Source organism: Tenrec ecaudatus, chromosome 2 (genome assembly GCF_050624435.1).
Source record: "Tenrec ecaudatus isolate mTenEca1 chromosome 2, mTenEca1.hap1, whole genome shotgun sequence".
NCBI classification, from domain to species: Eukaryota; Metazoa; Chordata; class Mammalia; order Afrosoricida; family Tenrecidae; genus Tenrec; species Tenrec ecaudatus.
In genome coordinates this window covers 127,625,454-127,652,226 of record NC_134531.1, presented here as the reverse complement: position 1 = coordinate 127,652,226, position 26,773 = coordinate 127,625,454, and the positions used below count along the sequence as shown (strand labels likewise).

The window sequence follows — 26,773 nt, the reverse complement described above, 5'->3', positions numbered from 1 at the left end:
CTTCTTCCCCCTTCAATGCCCTTGGGAAAAATGTTAAATCACTCAACTGACCTTCTAGACAAGTGCTCAAAAATAAAACATTAACTTTCAGGAACTCTGCCTAATTGTTAAATATACGTCCCCACAAGGGTATGCGGGGATCTTTGTACACACTGAACTATCAAACATCCAGATAGAATCTTACTAAATTAAAGTGTTTGATTTCAGCTGTTCTTCTCAGAACATTTGTTTTTCATTTCTGTATCTTCAAATCCGACAGAACTTCAATGTAGAATATAACACAGGATTATAATAATCAGTGTGTTGCCACATGAACAGTCGTTCAAGAAAGCCATCCGTTTGAGTGTGGGTGTCTGGGGGTAGGAAGGAGAATTAATTCTAAAAATATGACCAAAACAGTCCATTTTTATGCCAATCACAGAAGTGATTGGTCTTCCATGAAGTGCAGAAATTGGGAATCTTTGATAAAACTCAACAGCAAATGTTATTAAGTTTGAAATCATACCCCAGCCTTCAAATTTAATAATTCAATATCAAGCAGTGTTCATAATGTTCTGAGCACTGTCATTAGGCAGGCATAAAAGGTCCCCGCTCCCAGATTAATCATTCTAATTCCTTCCTTGGCTCAGCAAATACCCACTCTCCCACTAATGCGATTATACTGGAAATTACCCTATGCTATCTAACTTCAGTGAGACTTATTTTTAAGTAAATTAAATGTTGTTGTAGAAGTTGTTAGGTGCCATCAAGACGTTGCCCACTCGTAGAGACCCTCTGTAAAACAAAACAAAGCCCTGCCCACTCCTGAGCCATCTTTGCCATCCTTACTACATGTGAACTCATAGACGCAGTTACTGTGTCGATCGTTGTGTTGAAGGGTTTCCTCGTCTATACTGATCCCCTATACTTTACCAAACATGATGTCCTTCTCCAGGAAATAGTTTCTTCTGATATTTTTCTCAAAGTATGGAAGATTAACTCTTGCTATCCTCACTACTAAAGAGGTCTCTGGCTATACGTCTTTCAAGACCGATTTGTTCATTCATCTGCCCTATGGTATGGTCAATGTTTGTCACCACCATCATAATTCAAAGGAAATCAGTTTTCTCCATTTATCTTCATTGTCCAGCTTTTGAAAGCCTATGAGATGATTAAATATACCATCCCCTGCTATCAAGCACCCCTTACTTCTCAAAGTGACAGATTTAATTTTAAATACTTAGATAGGACCTTTTTCAACATATTTCTGATTATAACACATCATTTGTTGTCTTAACACTTCTTCCATGAGTGTTAATTATAAAGAAAAGTTAGCAACTTAAATGTTTCTGCATTTATCATGGTGTTACTTATCGGTTCAGTATTTTTTGTTTTATATTGAGGTGTAATATGGATTAAGACTGTAATCTTTAATCATCATTTGCAATTGCTTCCAATTCTCTGACTTTCAGCAAACCAGACTTTGTCACTTGCATGTTGAAATTGTCCATGAGTTTTCATCCAGTCCTGATGCCGCATACATCTTCCTACACTGCCACTTCTCAGGTGACTTGCTCAGCTCACAGGTTGACTTGGTGAAGAATACTGCCATGAGGCACATACGCATTTCCTGACTTTAACCCATGCAACCTCCCCTTATTCTGTTCCAATGACTACCTCTCAATCTGTGTACATGTTCTACAGAAGCTCAATGAAAGATCCTGAAATTCCCATTCTTTGCAGCATTTTTCATAGTTGGTTATGAGTCACACAATTTAACGCCTTTTCATAGTCAATAAACCACACATAAATATCTTTCAGGTATTTTATGCTTCAGCCAATATCTGTCTGATATCAGCAATGATATTCCTCATGCCCCAACTCCTGTCAGTTTGTCATACTGCGGTGGCTTCTGTGCTGTGTGTTACTGGAAGCTATGTCACCAGCATTTCAAGTACCAGCAGGTTCACCCAAAGTGAACAGATTCCAGCAGAGCTTTCCGACTACGAACAGTCTATGAAGAAGGAATAAGCTGTCCACTTCAGTGGAATTAGCCACCGAAATCCTCATGGGTAACATTGAAAGTGTCAAGTAATGAAAACCCACGAAGAGAAGCAGAACATTGTCAGAGACAGTGCCAGAAGATAAGCCCCTCCGATCAGAAGTCACTTAAAATATGACTGAGGAAAAGCTGCCTTCCCAAAGTAGAGTCGACAATAAGGACTTGGGCGGAGTAAACCCTGCGGATGTAAAGCCTTTGGAACCTTCATGCGCTGCTGGGGCATGACTCAAAATAAGATGAAACAGCTGCAAACATCTGTTAATAACTGGAACTTTGAATTTATGAAGTATAAATCTAGGAAAACTGGAAGTGGTGAAAAATAAAATGGATGTCATAAAAATTAGTATTATAGGTGTTAGTGAGATGAAATGGACCAGTGTTGGCCATTTTGGACCCAAAAAATCATATGGTTTACCATGCTAGGATTGATAGGTTCAAGAGAAATGGGGTCTCATTCATAGTAAAAAGGACATTGCAAGATTTCTCTTGAGGAACAATGTTGTCTATAAAAGGATAATATTTACCCACATAAAAAGCTAAGAGTCAATGAAACTATTATTCAAACTGACATTCCAACCACTAAAACTAATGATGCAGAAATGGAAGGACTCCATCGATGTCTTCAGTATAAAATTGATGCAGACACATTCGTAATTATTGGCAATTGGAATGGAAAACTTGGGAACAAAGAGGAAAGATGGTCTTGGTGATTCAGGTAAATCCTGGGAGGGACCTGGGAATGTCCCCCTCACTCTCCGCCTGCATCTTTCTGCCGCCTTCCCTGATGGTGGATCCACAAGACTTTTCGCCCAGGGGCCTGTGATATTGCTGAATTCTGCCTCATTGCTTGTGATCGTATGAGTCTCAAGAGGGACTTATGGACTACTACCAGACGTATAGACTTGGGTTGGACTGGGCTGGGATGTTTTCCTGATATACAATAACTTCTTGATCTAAAACTCTTTCTTACATATATGTGAGTCACTGGATTTGTTTCTCTAGTAAACCCAGCCTAACACAGTGATAGAAAATATATTGCAGATTGAATGAGGGAATTTTTGCAAGACCAGAAACTTCTGTATAGAAAATACCTTTTTAAAGCAACACAAAGAAATAGAACACAGATGTATCCAGTTGACAACATCTCTGGGGAGAGAAGATGAAGAATCATGATACCAGGAGTTGAATACCTCAATTCAGGTTGAAGCTGAAGAAAATTAAAGCAAGGCCATGAGATAAAATGTACAACATTGAGTATATCCCACCTGAATTTTGAGACCATCTCAAGAACACTAATGACACATTGAACAGTAATGACAAAAGACCAGATGAGATGTAAAAGCACATCAAGAACATCAAACACAAAGAAAGCAAAAGGTCATTAAAAAGGCATGTAAGAAAGGAAAGGTCAAAGTGGATGTCAGAAGAAACTCTGAAGTTTCTTAACCACAGGGTACTTAAGGAATATAGACGAAATAATGGGGTCAAAATCCTGAAAAGAAATTTCAAAGGGCAGCTAGAGAAGTCAAAGTGAAATATTAAAATATGAAAAGACCTAGAGGTTAAAAAAACATGCTCAGAATATCTTCAATTAAAAGAAATGAAGGAAAAACTCAAGTCTTAAGATGCAACATTGAAAGATTCCATGGACAAAATACTGAATTATGTAAGAAATATCAAAAGAAGATAGAAAGAATACAGGGTCACTATATAAAAAAGAACTAGACAGCATTCATGTATTTCAAGAGATAGCATATAATCAAGAATCAATGGTGTTAAAAGAAGTTCAAGCTGGGGATAAAAAATTCGTTCAAGTTGCATTGAAAGCACAAGCCAAAAGCAAGGCTCCAGGACTTAAAGGAATATTAATTGAAATGTTTTCACAAACTGATGAAGCAACTCTTCTTTTTTATTTTATTAAAAGATTATTTTATTGAGGACTCTCAACTCTGTCACAATCCATACGTCGCTTGCATCAGGCAAATTTGTACATATATTGCCTTCATTCTTTTCTAGACATTAACTTTCTTTTTTTAACATTTTATTAGGGGCTCATACAACTCTTATCACAATCCATACATATATACATCAATTGTATAAAGCACATCTGTATATTTTTGCCTTAATCATTTTCAAAGCATTTGCTCTCCACTTAAGCCCTTTGCATCAGGTCCTCTTTTTTTCCCCCTCCCTTGCCGCTCCCCCCTCCCTTATAAGCCCTTGATAATTTATAGATTATTATTTTGTCATATTATGCCAGAAAATTATGCCAGAAAATTTGGAAAACAGCTACTTGGTCAACTGACTGAAAGAGATCCATATTTATAACCATGTCGAAGAAAAATGACCCAACAGAAAGCTCAGATTATAGAACAACATCATTAAAATCACATGCAAGTAAAATTTTGCTGAAGATCATCCAACAACAGTTACTGCAGTACATCGACAGGGAACTGCCAGAGATTCAGGCCAGATTCAGAAGATGACATAGAACAAGGGATTCCATTGCCAATGTCAGATGGATCTTGGTTGAAAGTAGAAAATACCAGAGAGATGTTTACTTGTGTTTTGTTGACTATGCAAATGCATTGGAATGTGTGGATTATAACAAACTATGGACAGCCTTGAGAATAATGGGAATTCCAGAATATTTCATTGTGTTCATGTAGAACCTGTACATGGATCAAAAGGGAGTTGTCCAAAGAGAGCAAGGAAAAGCTGTGTGATTTGAAAACAGAAAAGGGGCTGGATTCTCTCACCATTCATATTCAATCTGTCCCCTGGACAAACAATCAGAGTAACTGGATTATATGAAGAAGAATGTGGAATCAGGATTGCAGGAAGATTACTTAAGAACCGGCGATATGTGGATCACACATCCTTGCTTGCTAAAACTGAGGTGGATTTGAGGCACTTGCTGGGGAAGATCAAGGATTGAAGCATTCATTATAGATTACAACTCAATGTAAAGAAAACTAAAATATTCACAATTGTATCAATAGGTAACATCATGATAAATGGAGAATAGATTGATCCACAATCAATGCTATGGAAACAACAATCAGGAGATCAAACGACACATAACATTGAATACGTCTGCTGCACGAGACCTCTTTTAAGTGTTGAAAAGTACAGATGGTACTTTGAGGACTAAATATTCCAAGCCACAGTCTTTGCAATTGTCTGATAAGTACGTGAAAGTTGGACATTGAGTAGGGAAGACCAAAGAAAAAAATCTATTCATTTGAATGATGGTGTTGGCAAAGAACATTCAAAGTATCATGGACTGCCAAAAGGACAAACAGATCTGTCTTGGGTGATATACAGCCAGAATGATCCTTCAAGGAAAAGGTGGTGAGACTGTCTCACATGCCTTGGACATGTTATCAGGAGAGCCAACTCCCTAGAGGACATCATGCTCAGTAAAGTAGAAAGACAGCAAAATGAAGAAGACCCCCAACTCGATGGGTTGACACTGGCTGCAGCAATAGGCTCACACAGAAGAACAATTTTGAGGATGGTGCAGAACTGGGCGGGGTTTTATTCCGTTGTGCATCAGGTCACTATGGGTCAGATCAGCTCAACAGCATCTAATAACAACCTAAGTCAGAACAGACTCAACCCACCTAACAGCAACAGTAGCAACAGCATGCCTCTTGTGACATCCTTCTGAATTTTGCTTACATTTCTGGATGCCCCCTGTTGTTCTATTACTGCAACTCTTGTTAGATGACCTTCAGCAACATTTTACTTGTATATAATGTCAGTGATGTTGTTGTTGTTCTATTTTTTAGGTGCCTTCAATTCTATTCTAACCCATACTGGCCCCATGTACAACATAAATAAATAAAGCCTGACTCTGCACCATCCTCACAATTGTTCCTGGGTTTGAGCTCATTATTGCAGCAGCTGTGTCTATGCATCTCTTCAAAGGCCTTCCTCTTGTTCGCTGTCCCTCCACTTTACCAAGTACGATATCCATCCCCAGGGATTGACCGCTCCTGAAAATGTGTCCAAATTGTGTGAGACAAAATCTCACTATCTTTGTGGTTGGACTATTCTATTAGCAGTCCATGGTACTCTCAATGTTCTCCCCCAACTCCATAGAGGTTTGAAATGCATAGGTTTTTCTTTGGTCTTCCTCATCCACTGTCCAAGTTTCATATGTCCAACTTACAATGTCAGGAATACTTAGTCCTCAAAGCAAAAACCTGGCTTTATAATACTCAAAAGAGGTATTGTGTAGAAGATTTACCCAATGCAAGGGGCCATTCAATCTCTTGACTATTGCTTTCATGAACACTGATATGGATCCAAGCAAGACAAAACCCTTGACAACTCTTACTTTTATCTCTTTGTCGTGATGTTATGTATTGGTCCAGTTGTGAGAATTTTGGTCTTCTTTACATTGAGTTGTAATCCATACTAAAGGCTACAATCCTTCATCTTTATCCTCAAGTGCTTCAAGTCCTCCTCACTTTCAGCAAGCAAGGCTGTGTCATCTGCCTATCTCAGATTCTTAATAAGTCTTCCTCCGATTTTGATGCCACATGCTTCATATAATACAGCTTCTCTGATTATTTGCTCAGCATACCTATTCAATAAGTATGGTAAGAGGATCTAACCCTTTTCCTGATTTTAAACCATGCAGTATCCCTCTTTTGTGTTTGCACAGCTGCCTCTTGATCCATATACAAGTTACATGAGCACAGTGAGGTGTTCTGGAATTTCCATCCTTCTCAATGCTATCCACAGTTTGTAATGATCCACACAGTTTTTGACAAAGATCTTCATTATGTACTTATAGATCGATGATATTGGTTGATAATGTTTGCATTCTGTTACATCATGTTTCTTTGGAATAGACACAAGTATGAATCTTTTGCAACCTTTTGGCTAAGAAGTTGTTTTTCAAATTTCTTAGCATTAATCATTTAGCACTTCTACCATTGCATATATTTGTTGAAACATCTTAGGATAGTTCAGTTTTGTGTCAACTTGGCTGGACCAGCATTCTCAGTTGTTTGGAGTAATCTCTCATGACGTGATCTACCACAATGTGATAAATTCAGTGGTGGGATCTCATATAAATTAATCAACCCTGTGCACAGCCAGCAATTGTGGAGTTCAGCCTTCTTGATCAGGTCGGTTTTGATGCAATTAGTTGAACTAGTTCTTGGTGGTGTGGCCTGTTCCTTTGTAAGTTTGTCACTTCTGAATATAGTTGGCCAGCTTCCTCCCCTATTAGCGGTTAATCCCAGGAGTCATCAATGGTCTGCCAACGTTAAATTCATCCAACTTTGCATCCACCAGTCTGTGGTCTTCATGCTTCATCTTCCTGGCTCATTTGCCTCCCAAACAACTACACAAGTCAGAAGAAGTCTCTAGCTCTGCGGTTCTCAACCTTCCCTTTCATACAGTTCCTCATGTGGTGGTGACCCCCAACCATAAAGTTATTTTTGTTGCTACTTCATAACTGTAATTTTGCTACTGTTATGAATTGGGCAACCCCTGTGAAAGGGTCGTTTGACCCTCAAAGGGGTCATGACCCACAGGTTGAGAACCACTGCTCTAGCTCAATATTAGACCCACAAACTTGAACCAGACGGCTTCTACAACTCTGTGAGCCATTTCTTGATATAAATTTCTTTCTACAGACATATACACACAGATAAGAGTCACTGGATTTACTTCTCCAGAGAACCCAGGAACTAGAACCAACTTGATGGCACCTAACAAGAGAACCCAGCCTGACACACATGTCAAGTAGTATGCCCTCAATTCCTAGAGACCTGTCTTTAACCAATGCCTGCAGTAAAGCTTGGCCTTCCTCCTCCAGTCCCACTCACTCGTGATCATATGCTATTTGCTGAAATGCTTAACTGCCAGCCAATTTTTTCTAGTACAGTGACTGTATTCCATCTTATTTTGATTCTTCTTGTATTGTTCAATATTTTGTTCATTTCGTTGTTGCTGCTAAGTACTAGCTGATCAGTTCCAAAGCATAGCAGCCCTGTGTTCACCACAGTGAACACTGTCCTGTCCTGTACCATCTTGGTAATTGTCGCTGTGCTTTACCCCATTGTTGTAGCCACTGTGTCACTTGTCTCATTGAATAGCTTACTCTTTTTGACAGATTCTCTAATTTTCCAAGAATAATATCCTCCCCAAAGATAGGTTCCCACCTGACAACATACCTAAATTATGTGAAATTAAGTCTCACTGTCTTCACTTTTAAGGCACATTCTGGCTGTATTTCTTCCAAGACAGGTTTATTTTCTTCATGAACTCCTTCAGTATTTCAACTCAAGACATGAAGTTTTTCTCCCGTTCTTTAAGCTTGAGACATGTGAAGTGTGTTTTTTCCCTTTTGGTTTGCCAATCCCATGCCTTTACTCATTTTGTCAAAATAGTTTACTTTGTATTTTCAAGTCACCTTTTGAAATCTGTTCGATTCTTTTGTTCGGTGCATTTTATTGAATGCAGTATACTTATGTAACAACCTTCCTTATACATATGAAACAAATGTGTGTGCTGAAAGTGAGGAGGACTTGAAGCACGTGCTGCCGGAGATCAAAGACTGCTGCCTTCCGTATGGGTTACAGATCAATGGAAAGGAACCAAATTCCTCAAAATTGAACCACTGGGTAATATCATCAAAATGGAGAAAAAAATAGAAGTTGTCAGGAATTTTATCTTACTTGGATTCAAAATCAATGCTCATGGAAGCAGCTGTCAGGAGATCAAACAATGCCTTGGGTGAATCTGCTGCACGAGATCTCTTTGAAGTGTTAAAGAACAGAGATGTCACTTTGATGACTAAGGTGTGCTTGTGGAATTGAGAGCCTCATTTAGCCAAATCCAAAAGCCATCAACTATTTCAGAATGAAAAATAGATCTAAACGCTAGCTCTGTCTTGGAAGCAATGGTATATCCTGCTTAGTAATGATAATCCCACGTAATTCTGTTTATTTCTTGGTGTTTATTCTATGCCTGATACTGTGCAGGGTTCTTGGAATTTAAAACTGGACAAAGCACACATGGTCTCTTGACTTCGATTTCCTATGTGTAAATCACAGAGAATTCTAGACCCCCCAAAAAGCTTAAAGCCAGTTGCCAGAAGTCAACTCCAAGGCACAGAGATCATTTGTGTATCAGAGTAGAGCTGTGGTCCCACAAGGACTTCAGGGAATTTTTGGGAAGTAAATTCCCAGATCTTTCTTCCAACACATTTCTGGAAAACTCTGAACCCCACTTTTTGGCTACTATCTAAGTGGATTTAGCTATCTATACTACCCAAGAACTCCAGACAAAAATTACCACCAAAATCAAAACCAAAGCCATGGCCCTCAAGGAGATGCCCGCTCATAGCTACCTACAGAATCGAGCAGAACTGCCCCTGGGGCTCTCAAGGTTGTAAATCTTATGGACGAAGTTGTTAGTATTGATCTTTAATTTAGTAGCTGGGCACTTTAACCACTTGATCACCAAGGTTCCTTAAATTTAGCATAGATATATAAATTGGAGGCGGTCTACTATTAGGGGCAGTAGCTAAATGCTTGCCTACTAGCAAAAAAAAAAAAATCAATGATTCTAACTGGTTGTTCCACAGGAAAATGATGCGGCTACCTGTTTCTGAAACCCTCTGAGGAAGTTCTACTGGGTCCTACTGGGCCACTGATGTGAGTGCTATCGTTGCTGTTGTTGTATTCTTGTTATTAGGTACCATCGAGCCGATTCTGACTCGTCGTCTTCCTAAGGACAGGAAGAGTGCAACCCTGCCCAGTCCTGGCCATCCTCGCTAGGGCTCTTCCTATGGAACCCATCGTTGCGGTGGCCATCCTTCTTGGTGAGTGGCTTCTTTTTCGTTGACGCTCCACTTTACCAGCATGTGGTCCTTCCCCAGGGACTGCTTTCCCCTGCCAACAGAGACAGGTCACATCAATAACATCAGGATATAAAACGCTGTCATATTTTTCAGGAACAATAAACAGTTTGTGAAGCGTAGTGAAGGCTCTTTGGTGGTGAAGCTGAAAGATAATCTACGATTAGATAGAAAAGAGTTATCCAGTGTGTGTAGGAGTCTGAGACTAGTCTTGTGAATAGAAATGACATGAGTCATGTTTCTCTGACAGTAATGACAAAGGTATATTCAGAGAGAAGAGGCTGATGCTGGGGTAGGAAGGTCAAAGGATATTAAAATTGTCTAGTGAAATGATAATGAGAGAAGCTGAAGGGGGACAGATCGAAGTGATAGGACTTAAAACCTAATGGAAATGTGTGTGTGTGTGTGTGTGTGTGTGTGTGTGTGTGTGTGTGTGTGTGAGAGAGAGAGAGAGAGAGAGAGAGAGAGAGAGAGAGAGAGAGAGAGAGAGAGATAGGTGAAAGAACGGTGATCAGTAAATCACTCCCTAATTTCTAGTAGGGCAATTGAAGAAAATGGTGAAGCTTTTAACTGAGGGAGGGGACATGTGGCACAAGTGGGTTTGGAAACACAGAAGGAAAGGGATAATGAATTTGGCTTGAAGTCCACTGGGCTTGAGAGGCCTGGGGATATTTGAGTGGCATCACCAATAGTCAGAAAAGAATGCGTGTCTGTTCCTAAGATGAGATGACAGATAAAGGGAAAACTAGGAAAGCCCTCGTATCAAACTGCAACGTGTTGACACCAACATGCAAGGAAAAACTTCTCTGAACGATATTGTACAGCGCCTACTTCCAAAAGGACACTCAAAAGTGCCATTAGCTTGGTCTGTTTTAACTCTAAAAAACATGAACCATTAAGGCAGAGGAGACAGAAGAGACAGTGTCAGAGGAAAAGACATGGCAGCTACAGCAATGGCAAGTAACTTCTCAACAAACGGCAATAGACCAAAATTGTGGCCCGCAGAAAGGAAGCGGGTTCTCACAGAAAGGGATTCTTATTTCTGTGTTCTGTTCAATCATGCAATAACGACCTATCGCTCTGTAATTTCTGGACATTGGGGGTACATACTCTCACCGTGCCTCACGGGTACATAGGCAGGGGTCAGGAGAGAGTTAGGTGTTTTTCTCTTTTTACAAATGATGAGTCGCATTCCAAATGCCCAATAATCCCATTTCTCAGTGAAGTACCTGATCCATTAGATCTCCCTACATTGGTGTATATGTGTCCCCATGAATATTAAACACACATGATCCTTACTGAATATCAATTACTAAAGGATAAAAGAGAGAGAGATAAGTGAGAATATAAGAATCTATTATCATTTCTGGCCTAGAAATGAACTTCTTCCTCTCTGTAACTGGGACAAGTGAGAAGAATATTAGAATCCTTTACCAATTTGAATTGTAAATTTTAGAATAGGCTGGATTCAGATACCATGTCTTTTAGCTACTCACGAACAACTTCCCTCTTCAACATCTTATGGTAAATGTAGTACACAGGATCAGAGCATGTCATGCCAAATATGATGTAAATTTAACACGACTGTCGGTAATAAAGAACATGTGTTGGTTTTGTGGCAGCAAAAGACTCTTCCCTCCTTCAGAGAGGGTAAAGCATCCTTTCCCTGGGACAGCACCTTCTACCTTCAGAAATGGAATGGGAATGAATGGTTTAAGTTGACTCAGCACGTACGACCTGCTTCAATTCCCAGGTAACAGCTATTTTGAAACCCACTGGGAACCATCATTGGAAACAAGGACTATATGTTAGGTAAGTGGGAAGAAAGGAAATGCAGAGTCTCTTGGTTTGTTTTTCTGTTATACACACACACACACACACACACACAATGTTTTTTGTGAGGCCTTTGTGAGACTGGAAAAGCATATGCTCTTTTCTGCTGCTCATTCCCTGTTTGCTAAATCACTTGCTGGGGTAGCCTTGGAGGTCTGGAGTCTTGGAAAAGTGCCACCTTGTTAGCTGGAATCATAACCCTCCCCCCACCCACTGTTTCTCTGGGAGAGGAGGGGGGAGGGACGACGACGGAGACTTCAGTTGGCCCTGCCATGGCTCAGAGATCAGCCTCAGTCTTAATAAACTATCTTATCAACCTGGAGCTGCCAGCCTCGTTCTTCAGCCACTTCTCGCACCCCACATTCAGAGACAAATTGAGAGTAAATTTGTCCATGTCCAGATATTTGGTCACCCAGCCAGGAGACCAAAGACGTGGCTGATAGAGAACTAGGACTCTGTGTGGGAAGTGCTGGCCCACATGTATCGACTAGGGCCATGTCTAGACTCTAGGCTCACAGTAACTGCACTGTAAATTCAGGGATGCTCTGAAAACACCATGCAAAGCCGCACAATTGTGGGTAAGGGTGAAACTTCTTACGTGTGGAAAAGAGGCTAAGGGACGAGGAGTGGTGGCCAGAAAGGCGGTAGCTGCTCTGGGCAGTTTGGTTGGCCGCCAATGGCCAATCAGCCTCTAAAATGCATGTAAGCACATTGCAAGAACACCGACAGAAAGTGATGGGCAACAGTGTGGGGAGTGTTATGACTGACATCCTTAAACATGGTGCGCTGCTAGTGTTACAAAAATGGAGGTGGAAAAAGAAATAATTCAGAGAGTGAGAGGTGGCCTGGAGCACCAGAGACTGAGTTGGGGAAATGAGCAGTACCAGCTGTCACTATGTAAGTTGGGGTGCTGGCCAGAGTGCTGCCGAGCCCCTCCCTCTTGCATGGCTGAGGGCAGCGGGGAGGGCGAATGAGCACCCGAAAGAGGTGGTTGGATCAGGCAAGCTCCTGATTGGGGAAACTGCTTCCTCATCTCTTTCTCTTTTCTCTTCTCGCCTCCTTCCCCTTCTCCCCCTTGCTCAAGAAGCAGCAGCTGATGGCTCTGTGGTCAAAGGCAGCAAAAAGGAGCTCCTCACTCACCAGGATCCAGACAGTGGATTGTTGGCCACAGAGATGAAAAACAAGATTGCCAGGTGGCCCCACCCTGCAGCGTATCTGCACACCACGTGGAGTTCTGAGCAGCCAACCTTGGTGAAACTGAGAGGGATAGCTAGAGAAAAGGGGCGAGCCAGTGGGGAAAAGGGGGTGAGAAGGGCTTAAAAACCCTCGAAGACAATCACCCATCCAGAAAACCCCTCACAAGCAGTCGCTGGATAGTAACCTGAAGACAGATGTGGATGGATTCAGTGGCTACCAAACAAAACTTCATTAATGCTTCCTCCCCACCACCCACCACCCTCAACTACCATGACTCCAATTCTAGCTTACAAATCTGGCTAGACCAGAACATGTATACTGGTAGAGACAAGAGCTTGCAACACAGGGAATCCAGGACAGATAAACCCTCAGGACCAATAAGGAGAGCAATGATACTAGGAGGGTAAGGTTGGGGGGTGCGGGCAGTAAGGGGAAATCAATCACAATGGTCAATATATGGCCCCATCCCAGGGGTGTGGGCAGCAGAAAAATGGGTGAAATGAGACAACAGTCAGTGTAAGACATGAAAAAAACAAAAAAGAATAATGTATAAATTTTCAAGGGGGCATGGGGCAGGGAGGGGGGGAAGGGGAAGAATGAGGAGCTGATGCCAGGATGCTCCAGTAGAAAGAAAATGTTTTGAAAAAGAATGATAACATATGTACAGATGTGTCTGACAAGATGGATATAGGTATGGATTGTGATAAGAGCTGTAAGAGACCCCAGGAAAATGAAATTAACATACAGGCAAACGACCAGCTATAGCGCTATTCATCTGTGGCAGATGAAAGCCAGATCAACAATCCCACCCTCTGGCTCCTACTGCTCTGTGTGAGACAGTGTCCCCTATGTCCATGTCTAGGGGTGCCCGTGTTGCGATCACTCAGAGGGAAGAGCCCTGCAGGGGCACTGGAGGCCCCAAGTTGGAAGTCACAGCACCTTGGTCAATAGCAGACAAGCAGAGTAAGTACTAGCCTGTCTGGCTCATAGAGAGGCAGAGTGCATCCCGTGTCTTTGGAACCCTTTACTAATTCCAAGGTCACCCCAGCCCTTGGCAACTGATGTTCTAAATCAACAAGATGGACAAAGCACAGTGTTTCCACTGGTATAGCACATTTAACTCTTTATTTCCTCCCTTGTCTCTGTGGAAATCACTGGACAGGTTGAAGCTCTGATCAATTTGGCTAAATAAACCATGAAAGATAGCAGAGAATGTTTGAAGCGATTACCTGCTGAAACCACCCAGATGCAGAAGGTAGCTCGCTAGTACCAAATGACTCGTTACTTCACGAAAGAGTGAATGTTCTACCTATATTCCAGACTGTCACCAGAACATGAGTGCTTGGCGAGGCCACAGGCAGAAACTAGTGAACACACACCAGTGACTGGTCTGCTATGGCCACCTGCTTTTCCTCTGCCTGCCAGGGGCTCTTTCTGGGTATTGACCTTCTGGCTGTAGGATTATTTTTCTGCCTTACCTATATCGCTCCTGTGACCTGTTCCTCAAACTGAAGCAACAGTGGCTGTCCCTGCCTCATACTTATGAAACTCCTCTCAAGCTCTCCTGGGACCTTTCGGCTTGGGAGGGGTGCCAGATATTAATTGTGGGTCTCAAGGAAGAGAGTATAGGGGAATCGGCTTTGGCAAGGCCAAATATGGCTACAGTCTTGCTTACTATAAGTCACTTCTGCTTTCTTAGTCACCCTTAGGTAATGCTTGCTAATGTGGCCTGGGAGGTCCAGAGCCCCCAAACACCTGTCCATCAGAGCCATAGAAACCCATGCCTCCTTATAAGGAGTCATGGAGGCTCAAGGCAGTCTTGCTATGGCCTAGGAATCAGCGTTGGTCACTAAGCCCTTAATAAATTCTATTATCCTCCTTCGTGGCAAAGATGGTGAGACTTCGTCTTACATACTTTGGGCATGTTTCAGGACCGACCAGTTTCTGAGAAGGATACCATGCTTGGCAAAGTAGAGGGGTAGCAAAAGAACAAAAGAGGAAGACCCTGGAGGAGATGGACAGACACAGTGGCAGCACAGTGGGCTCAAGCAGAGGAACAATGGGGAGGATGGCACAGGACTGAGCAATGCTGGGCATGGGGCTGCTGTGGCTGAGAACGAACCCAACGGCACCTAACAACAACCTATTACCATCCTGGAGCCGTCATCTATAACACAGTCAGCCCCCGCCATATTTAGAAGCAAGTGTAGTGTGGCTACTGGCGACAACACACACGGAGATGCACTCATTACTTAGAGAAATTTGAATGAGGAGATTCTGAGCTCACACTTGTGGACAAGTGTTGCTTAGTTTTGCCTCTTGTTTCTCGGAAGGAGGAGGGGTTTTCAGGATGAAAGAGTAGAAAAGCAGGTTGGAAAGATAAAAGTAGTCCGAAGCAGCTCAGTGAGAAATGAAAAGAGCAATACCAACAAAGTGTTTGAACTAGTAATTAATTCAGAAGCAAGAGGTCATTATGGATTTGTGTGGGAGAAGAAAGCAGCTTGAACTTGTTTACATAAACACTGACTAAACGTGAAACAAAGTGCCAAAGTCAGCAATGAAAGTGGTGAAAATCTATTCAACAGAGGATTTCAGAGTCTGACATCAACCTAATCTGAAGCATCAAAGGAGTCTCCTTCGGCAGTTCTCTGCGGGCGAACCTCAAGCCGGGTCTGGTTCTCACAGAGCTCTGGAGAAAAAACAGAGGATAAGAATTGTTGGAGAAGACAGTCTTGCAAAGGTGCATTTGGATCCTAATTCGCTCACTAACTAGTTATGATGTGAGATCTTGGTCCCTTACTCACGCTTATTTTCCACATTTGTAAATGGAGACAATGGCAGTAGGTCCATCCCATCAGAGGTTTGTTCTGATATAAGGTAAATAACGTGTCTGGGAGTAACATACTAGCTACACAACAGATAATATTATGCTACATTTATAAAATGTACCTTAGAATGGCAGAGTGCTTTATATAGATCAACTCTTCTATGCCTTATAATAACCTGAGAACATAAAAATATGATTTTTTTTCTTTTTAAAATTTACTTAAAAGTGCCACACTAAAAAAAATATGATTATTCTTTATTTCACATATGAGGACTGTTTTATAGAGAGACATGAAGGAACAAACCCAAGAATTTGAACTTCAAGCAGTTTGGCTCCAGACTCTGTGCTCTATTGCCCGAAGGGTCCTTGAAAGAAACCTCTATGACGCTTGTATTTTACAGATAAGAAAATGCAGGCTGATGATGACTATGTCCTTTATCCCGCATCGCATATCCTGTCGGGACAGTCAGCCCACTGTAAGATGAGTATGAGCGCCTGTTTCCATCAGAAACACTTCCCACTCCGATGAATAATCCAGGGCCTGCCCCAGAGGGTTGAAGTGATTGTCACATTTTATCCAGTCACTTTCTTCTACAGAAAAGGTGCTGAAACATGTTATTTATTCATATCAGATTCACAGTGGGAAAGGAATTTTGTAGCAAAACTTGATAAATTTGTAACTGGTGATATTTTGTTTTTGTGATGAATGTGAGAAAATGGGAAGAGAGGGAGTCAACTTTCATTAACTACCCATTTTAGTTGGCCTCCATGGGCCATGAATGCTTGCAAGCGACAACCGAGTCACCCCGATGAACTCTGTGGTCTGAGGGTCGAATTATAATTCTAATAAGATTCTCATTCTAGAGGCTGTAAATAAAATATCAGCAATTGTATTCCTTGGTAGCGCTTAAGTGCCTGGGGAGGGTAAGTTATGCATTTATATGGAAGTAGAAACATAAGTATCACACTCTTTGGATTGCATTTAAGATCTTTTGATATCCGTTGATTTGGGAGGTGATGAGCAGCAAGCTTCTGCTGTACATACATGCGCGATTTTCTCCACACTGAGCATACTTCCTCAAGCCTTGGGAATGCAACTACATCTTGGTAACCCCAATCAACCCAATGCCACTGCCATCAAGTCCATTCCAACTCATTGCAGGTCTGTAGGATGGAGCAGAATTGCTCCTGAGCATCTCTGAGACTGTAAACCTTCCCGAGGGCAGAGTACCATCTTTCCCCAGAGGAGTGGTTGGCGCCATGAGTGGCCCGAGCTTCACCGAGGGTGCCACTACAACTCCTCTCATCAGCCAAAAAATGTTTCAAGTTCAACGGGAGAATTTGCTTCAGATCACGATGTAGGGAACTAGGAAGAAGAAGGAGACAGCTCCATCTTAAAGATCCTTTATCCTAAAGTGACCTTTGGACAATTTAGAGGCCCACACTACTTCCTAAAAACCAGCGTTGCCTTCTTCAACCCTCTACCTCACTGACCTCTATAAGAATCAAAGTCACCATAATAGCAGTATGGTAATCTCTCCAATGAAAACAGAAAGTCCCCAGAAGCAAGGCACCAAGTTCAATTTCAGACGACACTTCGCAAAATAAAGATTCCATGTTCACCAAACCAAAGTTTGTATTGTGCCTTCATGTTTAATAGGCCAATATCACTATCCATCCAAATCTCAAAGATGTATCCACTCTAAAACCACCAGGTAGATTTTGTGTCAACTAGGCTGGACCAAGATTCTCAGTGGTTCGGCAGTTAAAGCCCCCATGATGTGACCTACCACAATGTAATCAACTCCAATATGGGATTTTCTGTGAGAAGCTAATCAATTGTAAGCAGACTGTGTACTCAGGTCACAACTGGATAATGTGGAAAAGATTGCTTATTTTTTGATAGTTCTGGGTCGTGCATTTGGACTTGAGTCTGTGGCTTACCTAGGAGTCTTCAGCAATCTATCTGACCTCCCAAGCTTGGAGTCACCCGCTTCTGCTGACCTTGTACTCCTCTGCCTCAATGGTCCCCAGTCCCTCCTGGTGATCTCGGATTCATTAGTAGCTATCAGGAAACTCCCCTAGCTCAACATTCGACCCAAGGTCTGGGAACCTGCCTACACTTGGAATGTTCCATTTCTACAGCTGTGTGAGCCATTTCATTGATAGAAATTTATATTTGTACCCATATATAAGCATAACTGCTTTGCTTCTATAGTGAACCCAGCCTAAGATAAGTAAACAACACCGATTTCTGGTGTTTTTCTCTTGTTCACCCACCACAAGTAGACATTTTCTCCTCGACGGAGCCATCCATTGAAGCCACCGGATTTCCGTTGAACAGGAAAGGTGTGGGTGAAGGAAGACTGTAAGACTGTGTCTCCCCAAAGCCCTAGGCCTCCTCTGCTATCACAGCTGCTCTGCTGGAGCAAGAGAAGCAAAGGACACCTAAGTGTGCACCCTCGTTCTGCACTCCTGCACTCTGTGTCTCCTGGCCAAGACCGTTCCTAATGCTTCCAAGTGCTGACGCTGCTGAAGCTCAAGACCGCAGTGGGACGAGCGTTATGGAGAGTGATTGATTGAAATTCAGAGCACTTTGCAGAATGATTTGTTTGACATTCCCAGTAGGAAACTCTTGTTTGTTGAACTTATTATTCATTCATGTATTCATGAAAAAAATACAATAAATGCATAATCTCCACATAGTGCCTCAATGATCACATTGAAATGAACCCGGAGCTTTGCAGTGCTAAGCAAGGTCTTTAGTTTGCAACAGAACCGTTTTACATTGCAATATCATTAACTGTGTCTAGAGTTTACATTATGCTTATAAATCAGCAAGGGAAATTTAACCTGCATTGTAATTTAAGGTGATACAGAGAATCAGACATTAAAAATGCATATGCATAATAATAACTCCATGTATGATTTTTTTTATTTTCCTCCTACTGAGTGATTTAACAATTACCATGTTGAGCTGTAACTGAGTCTGTTCAGCTAGTGTTTGTGTTTTGACTTTTTGACAACTAGAATACAAGCCAGGGGAAAAGCAGATATTACTTCTAACATTCATGGTTAACTTGGGAAAATGGTTCTTTAAGTAAGCTATTAGAGTAGGGGAAACATGCTACATTATTTGGAAAACAATTGCTGTCGGATGCTGTGTTTGAAAACAGCAGCTATTACAAGACCTAAAGCAGCAAGGTCACTGGGTTATAATAGCACATTCTCAGTCTGGGATCGTAATGTTTGCATCAACACGCTGCTACAGTGATAGGCGCTGGCCTTCCCGATGAAAACAAATGCAAGGAATATGAGAAAGAATTACCATAGGATGGTGGTCTCTTTTCAAATGTGAGTGCTCTTGGTGATCATTAGAAAACACACAAAGGAATTCAAGAACTCCATTGGGTGTTTCCATAGCCTTTAGCTTTCCTCATAAATGTCTCTTTTATTCTCTAATATCCCCAGTGATTACTTCAAAAATAGCTCAGCACATTCTACAAGCAGTGATCTGGTCTGACCTGTAGCACATGGTAAGAGTTACTTCCAAGCATCAAAACTCACTCCAACTTCAGGATTGCATGAATCCAAGATGAAGGTGCTTTCTGGAGTCTCCGGTAACCCTGACAATGGCCTCCTATTTTATTCATGGCCCTAAAATACCTGTAGAACATCCACCCTTAATATTGCAATTGACCAAACACTGAGAGAACACTCCCCACTAGGCCACTAACCCTCCATTAGGCATTTCTACCAATTCCCTTATCAACAGTAAATATACTGTCACTTTTCAGTTCTCAAAAATATTACCACTTTGTAGGCTGTTCTTCTCCCTGTTTTCTTTTCATGTATTTCCCGTTTACTATCATCAAGCACATATATTCAGAGTTAATATACACAATATGTATGGTCCTCTGTAGATTTTTTAGATTTTTAAACACACTTTGTTATTCCTTAAAAAAAAACTTCATCAAAATCAACCTTCTATTCTCAAATGCTCTTCCAGGGAAGCATCACAAATGATCCTCTAGCTTCCAGGGGTGCACATCAATACACGGTCAGCCAATCCAAGTGGCTTGTCATCATGCTTCTCACTCATGACAGCCACACCTTTCAGCAGGTAGAAGTGAACTCCAAAGGGTTTCCCGGTTGTAATCTTCGTGGGAGCAGAGCACAAAGCTTGGCTTCCTGATGCTGTTGGATGGGTTTGAATGACCAGCCCTTGAGTGAGAACGCAAGAAAAAAAACATGGGTACCAATGAGAGTCCTTCGATAAGTGCTAAAGCTTAGATGGCTGTCTTCAAACTATGTTTCCATCATATGCTTCTGGAGCTTATAAACATTGCCTTGATTCAGAGTATCTACTATTTTAATTTAAACCCAACACCCTACCTTACCTTGAGGACATTTCTCAAAAGTGCGTCATCACAGCCCCTTCCTCCTCCCACACAGTGGGGACTATAGATCACATAGTCCATTAAGCCTTTGTATTAGTTAATATTATGAATCCTTTGTTTTCCTCATTCTTCTGTGAGCCGGTCAAAGAAAGAACAATAGCTGTATGTTAGATGGTTGCACACAATCTTTAAAAAAAAAAAAAACTCGCTGCTATAAGTCAATTCTGATTCATTGCGACCCCCTGCAGGTTTCTGAGACAGTAACTGTTTCGGGGAGTGAAAACCCCAGTCTTTCTCCCAGGGGGTTGTTTCAAACTGCTGACTGTGCAGAGTGCAGCCGAATGCATGATCACTCCCTGAACAAGGATGATTCTTTTAAGACCCTCATGATTCCGGACCAAAGTAGGATGTCAAATCCTGTGGGCTATCTCCTGCCAACTGACCTAGGGTCTGCTCAGACTGCGGTCCTGAGTCCCTACACCCAGTCCTTAAACACATCCCCTCAAAGTGTTTGGTTATGTCTGACGTTTACAACTTTGCCCCCTCTATCATCTACTATAATACAAGGGTAAGTAAGACAGTATTGCAATTGGAGTCCCAGTTCATCCAGGTGTGGGTTGATGCCAAGTAAACTCTGTTCAAGCATATCTCTGCGACCAGGGGGCACAGGTAAGTTCTCTCAGTGATAGACTTGTCTAAGTCTCTGAAGAACGCCTTCAAAGAGAGCCCAATCTAAACTGCAGCTGCCGAGGGGACTGCTGGGTCAGTTTAATTAAAGGAAGACATATCAACTTAGAGTAGCATGCTGGCTGTTTGGGGAATTCGTAAGGGAGAATACTGACTGAGTTTCTCTACCAAGAATGCAGGATAAAGATACAGGATGACCATGAGACTTACTATAGAAAAATTGTTTTAATATCGAAACCAGCATTGATGAAGAAAAGCCAGAAAAGGTGTCCTAAGGAATTTTTTTTCCATCAAGATAATATACCTACTCATTCTTTGAGGGCTGTCCTATAAGGATATCATTGGAAAACCTTATCCTATCCACTCTACAGCGCTGACCTTGGCCTTCAGAAGAGCAACTAAAGAATATGAGCAGAGCCCCCTCTTGTTGCTAGTTGCTGTCAAGTGGATTGCAACTCCTAGAGACCCGCTAGGGTGCCAAAACCCCAATACTGCCATTTTGATGCGCTGTAAATCAGAGAGGGGACTTTTAGTTAAAGAATGAAAAATGGAGAAACTATCTTCAAAAGTATATAGATCTAAATAGAAACTATATAAAAACAATTGTATTCCATAGGTTGGAAATATTTCATTTAAAGGCAACAATTATCAAAATGGATAAGATCACAAGACCACAAGCTGACCCAGAAAGAAAATGTTGAATATAAAGATGCAGATAAGTTGAAAGTAAAATAATATATACATAGCATAAAAACACTAATGAGAAACTGGAATGCTTATTAGATAAAATAGATTCTATAATAAATAATATATCCAGAGTCATACATGGGATATTTTTAATGATAAAAGAAAGGGTCAGCTCACACAAGTACACAAAAATAAATAAATAAATAAATGCAATCCTATATGTATGAGGGGGTACCCAAAAGAAAACCAGAATTGCGCGGGGCGGAGTAAAGCTTTCCTAGTATGCATTTTTCCAGCAAGGTGAGCATCAAGCAACTCGCTCTAAGTTAGTGCACCCAGTGGTGCCACCTGGGAAGGTTCTCTCTGGTCAAACTGAATTTTGTCATAAAAGCAGTTTTATTCGAACCTTGTTTTTTGTGACAACCAATTTAAAAGAATAGGTTGCAGCTGTGAAATTTTGTTTCTTGCTCAGTAAAAATACCACAGAAACTGTTATGATGTTGAACACAGATTACAAAGACAGCACTATGAGAAAAACTCAAATGTACAAGTGGTTTTTTAGTTTCAAAAAAGGTGAAATATTGATTAATGACAAACCTCATTCTGGACGTCATGGACTAGGAGTGCATTTGGAGTTTGTTTCACTAGGGTAGACTGTTAATCAAGCTTCCTATGGAGAGGTTCTGGAAAGATTATGTAACAGTGTGCTACCCAAAGGCCTGATTTGAGGCACAAAGGGGACTGGCTTGGTCACCACGACAATGCACCTGCACATGCTTGTGCAGCCATCTCAGTGTGCCAGTTTGGGGCAGAAAACAGCATGCCTCTTTTGCCCCATGCACCTCACTCATCTGACTCTCTCTGTATGGCTTTTCTTTGTTTCTGTGAATTCAGAGGCAAATGAAAGGACAGTGATTTGATGAAGTAGAACAGGTAAAGGAAAAAATGAGGGAAGTGCTGCCAGCCATCCAAAGAGATGAGTTTGAAAATGTTTCCAAGAATGGAATCGCAGATTTGACAAAAGTATTAAGTGTAATGGAGAGTACTTTGAAGGTGATAAAATTTAAATACATAGCTTTGAAAAAAATTTGCCATGTGTTTGGGGGTATGCCCTCTCATGTGTGTTTTATAACAGAATTCTACGATCAGTGAAGGAACACTGAGAGGAAAAAGAGATGTGGTGGTGGTTCTGGTTGTTAGGTGCCATAAAATCAACTCTGACTCTTCCAAGCCCAGGTACAACTGAAGGAACGCTATGCATTCTTGTCCCCTCCTAGCAATTGTTATGTTTGATCCCATTGTTGCAGCCATTCCATTAAGAATACTCCTCGTGATCACAAGATACCGAAGGAATCAGGTATCAGGCATCAAGAACAAAAAACTCATATCATTGTGAATGAGGGGGAGTGCAGAGTGGAGAGCCAAAGCCCATCTGTAGGTCACTGGACAACCCCTTGCAGAAGCATTAAGGGAGGAGACGAGCCAGTCAGGGTGCAGTGTAGCAACATACAACTTTCCTCTAGTTCCTAAATGCTTTCTCCCCACCCCCACTATCATGATCCCAAGTCTTCCTTACAAATCTGGCTAGAACACAGGATGTACACTGGTGCAGATAGGAATTGGAAACACACGGAATCCAGGACAGATGATCCCCTAAGGCAGGAGTCCTCAAACTTTATAAATGGGGGTAGGGGGGCAGTTCATTGTCCCTCAGACCGTTGGAGGGCGAAACTATAGTTTTTTTTAAAAAACTATGAACAAATTCCTAGGCACACTGCACATAACTTATTTTCAAGTAAAAAAAATAAAACGGGAACAAATACAATATTTAAAATGAAGAACAAGTTAAGTTAAATCAACAAACTTACCAGTATTTCAATGGGAACTATGGCCTGCTTTTTGCTAATGAGATGGTCAATGTCCGGTTCCATATTTGTCACTTGCTAGTCGTAACAAGTGCTGCAAGTGTGCATCAGTTAGTCTAGATCTGGTTGGATATTCCAGATGTTTCCTTCTGGAAAAAGTCTGTTCACAGACATAAGTGCTGCCAAAGATGGTTGGCATTTTGAGTGCATGGATCCTGAGATGAGGATGTGTCTCAGAGTCGAGAGAGGCACAGAGAGTAGGAAGGCTGCTTGCCTTGAATGCGTCTTCCAGAGAGTCACAAGTCTGCAGTTCAGCCAGCTCCATCTGGTAAATAGACAATGTCAATAGAAAATGGGTTACGGAAAAGCTGTATGTCCTGTTCGTGCAGATGAAGCTCTTTAAATCTAAATCGGAACTCCTTTTGCAACTTTTCCAGTGAATCCACAGATATTTTGTTTGGGAAGGCAACCAATGGTTTTCCACTAACGGATTTTGAGTTGTGGGGAGATGGCAGGAATTTTCCTCCTTCACTTGTTTGATGAGGAGGCCTGATTTTATTTCAAATACTTTCACAGGTGATTGCATCTCACAGGTGAGCTTCCCCTTTCCTAGAAGTTGCACATTGAAACTGCTGAGTAGCTCTGTTACATCATCAGAAAGGCAAGGTGCCATTTCCATACTGCACCATTGAGCTCTGGTACTTCCTTGTTTTTTGAAAGCAGAAAAGCTGTAATCTGTGGAAGTCATAGAAATGTTTCAAAACTCTCCTTCGACTCAGCCAACGGACTTCTGTGTGGTACAGAACATCTTCATAGGCAACATTTAGCCCAGACAGAAATTCCTGAAATTGTCTGTGGTTTAGTGCATTAGCTCTAATGAAATTAACTCGATACCACAATTTTCATAACAGAGCTTGTTGGTGGATGAGGCAGTCTATGGCTATTGGATGAGAATGGTTAAGTTTGTCCATCTCTTGGTTAATGCGAGCAATTACTCCTTTCTTAGACCCCACCATGCTAGGAGCACCATCAGCTGTCACACTGGCGAGTTTAGCCCAGTCCAGCTCCAAACCATTCACAGTTTGGCAAACCTTCTCATAGACATCCTCTCCTGTACTTGTTCCTTTGATGCTTTGCAGTGCAGCAAGCTCTTCTGTGACTTTGAAACAGTCATTCGTCCCACAAATAAAAATTAGAAGTTGTGCAGAATCACAAGAATCATTACTTTCCTTGAGTGCCAAGGAAAAATAGGAAAGTTTTGTGGCGGAGTTTTGCAAATGCTGATGCAAATTGTCTCCCATTTCTTCAATCCTTCATGTAACTGTAGTTCCTGAACGACTCACTGTACTAAATAAATCAGCCTTACCTGAACACATCTCTTTGGCAACAGAAATAAGGCCTTCTTTAACAAATTTACCCTCCACGAATGGTCTGCCAGTGTACGCTATTAGCTTGGCAACTTGAAAACTTGCTCGCAGTGATGAAATATTTAGCTGCTCCTAATTCACAAAAGTTTTTTTGTTTGTTTGTTTTTTTTAGCACGAATGCAGTCCCCCACTACCACAAATTATGCAGTCGAGTTTCCCACATTTGGGGAAATCGCAGGGGTTAGCACATCCGGAGTGCAATGGATAAGCCTCGCCCTGGGGAAACCACCTTCGTGATCATGGTATCTCCCCTGCCAGGTAAGTATCACAAAAGTATTTTGCTGAGTTGTCGATGTATTTTTCAGTTGTAATGTTTTATCTTTTCTCACTTCTACAACCAAACAATCATATTTATCTTTATGTTGAGTTTGATAGTGTTGACGCAAATTGTATTCTTTGAACACAGACACTATATTCTGGATATCAAACACACAGCTCTTTCCTTGTACTGCATGGAAAAGTAATCATATGCCCATTGTTCTTTGAATATACTACACTCCGAGTCAATTTTTCTCTTTCTTGATATCATTGTTTACTAAAGATTCCAAATTGCTATCAGTAATACACAAAAACAATATACCAGCAATAACTTCATCCACACAGAGACATATAGACTGCACTGCCCATTAATGCAGTCTGACCAGTGTCCATCAATGCAGCCTTGCCAGTCCACATCATTTCAGCCTCACCAGTGCCCATATTGGTGAACTCCACTTTTACCTCAGGCTCACAGTGATGCAGTGCAGGAACCCGCATGATTACAGAGCCAGTTCCTCCCACCTTTCCAGTTCACACTACCCTGTGTGAACCACACTGCAATCTGTGAACTCGCACAGGAATCTGATCGCATGGGTGAGAAGACCCATGCAATCAGATTCCACTGCAGGGAAAAATGCGAGTTCAGCCAGACAAGCATATGGCTGAACTCGTACTGCTCAGAGATCACAACAGTGTGAAACGGGGCTTACACAGCACGCAACATACAACATCATACACAACTGAATAGCAATCAGAATATAAATGCACTCACTGTGAATTAAATTGGGTTTCCTACTCCTCGAATGTCTGCAGAGCAAGATTAAGTTCCCATGGGGCCTAGGCAGATTACCAGTTTGGCGCCCCCATGTGATAACACTGAACACTGACCATTTGCATTAACACTGACCATTTACAATTATCATTACCACTGAGCACTCATAATTTGCATTACCTTTGAGCACTGACGATTTGCATTAGCACTGTGCACTATTTGCGTTATCACTGCTAGAAACCACCCCCAACTAACCAATTTTTTTAAAAAAGACCTCCTAACTTCAGGAAAAAAGGTCCCCCCTTAACTGCAAAAAAAAGGCCCTACTAACTGCAAATATATATAAACCTCCTAACTTCAAAACAAAACCAAAAAAATCCTAACTTATTCTTACCTGGGTCCTCTGGCAGCAGCAGGCTCTGCACAGGCAAGCTCACGACTCTTCCGATCACACCAGAGACTGAGAGGAGGAGTGGAGAGACAGAGAAGGTGGGGAGTCTGAGATTGCAGTGCGGAAGCACATTCCACACATGTGCACTGCTGAGCAGGACAGGCAGCCCCAAAAACACCCAGCAGGCCGGATAAATGTGGCCCACGGGCCCAAGTTTGAAGACTCCTGCTATAGAGCATCAACTGGAAAAAAGAGTTCAAGAAGGAAGACAATGTTTTGAAACTGATGGTAGCGATTGTACAATACTGCCTGATATGACTGAACCATGGAATGGTATGATGTCTGGTTTAGCTCCTAATAAAATGATTTGGAAAAACGAAAATGTTATCTGCCCTCATATCTGATTCAAGTACCTTAAACAATATCGCCAATCCCTATCTACATCTACAATCCCTTCTGTACACCATTACATCATCATCTATTTCAAATATCCACATGTTCAA

General features: G+C 41.6%; 1 non-coding gene across 1 annotated transcript; it reads right to left on the bottom strand.

Moving 5' to 3' along the window:
- Nucleotides 1-24,956: 24,956 nt before the first annotated feature.
- On the bottom strand, nucleotides 24,957-25,115 carry LOC142441707 (U1 spliceosomal RNA). The gene has a single exon (XR_012783059.1). It is a non-coding gene; the product is annotated as a U1 spliceosomal RNA (small nuclear RNA).
- Nucleotides 25,116-26,773: the final 1,658 nt, after the last annotated feature.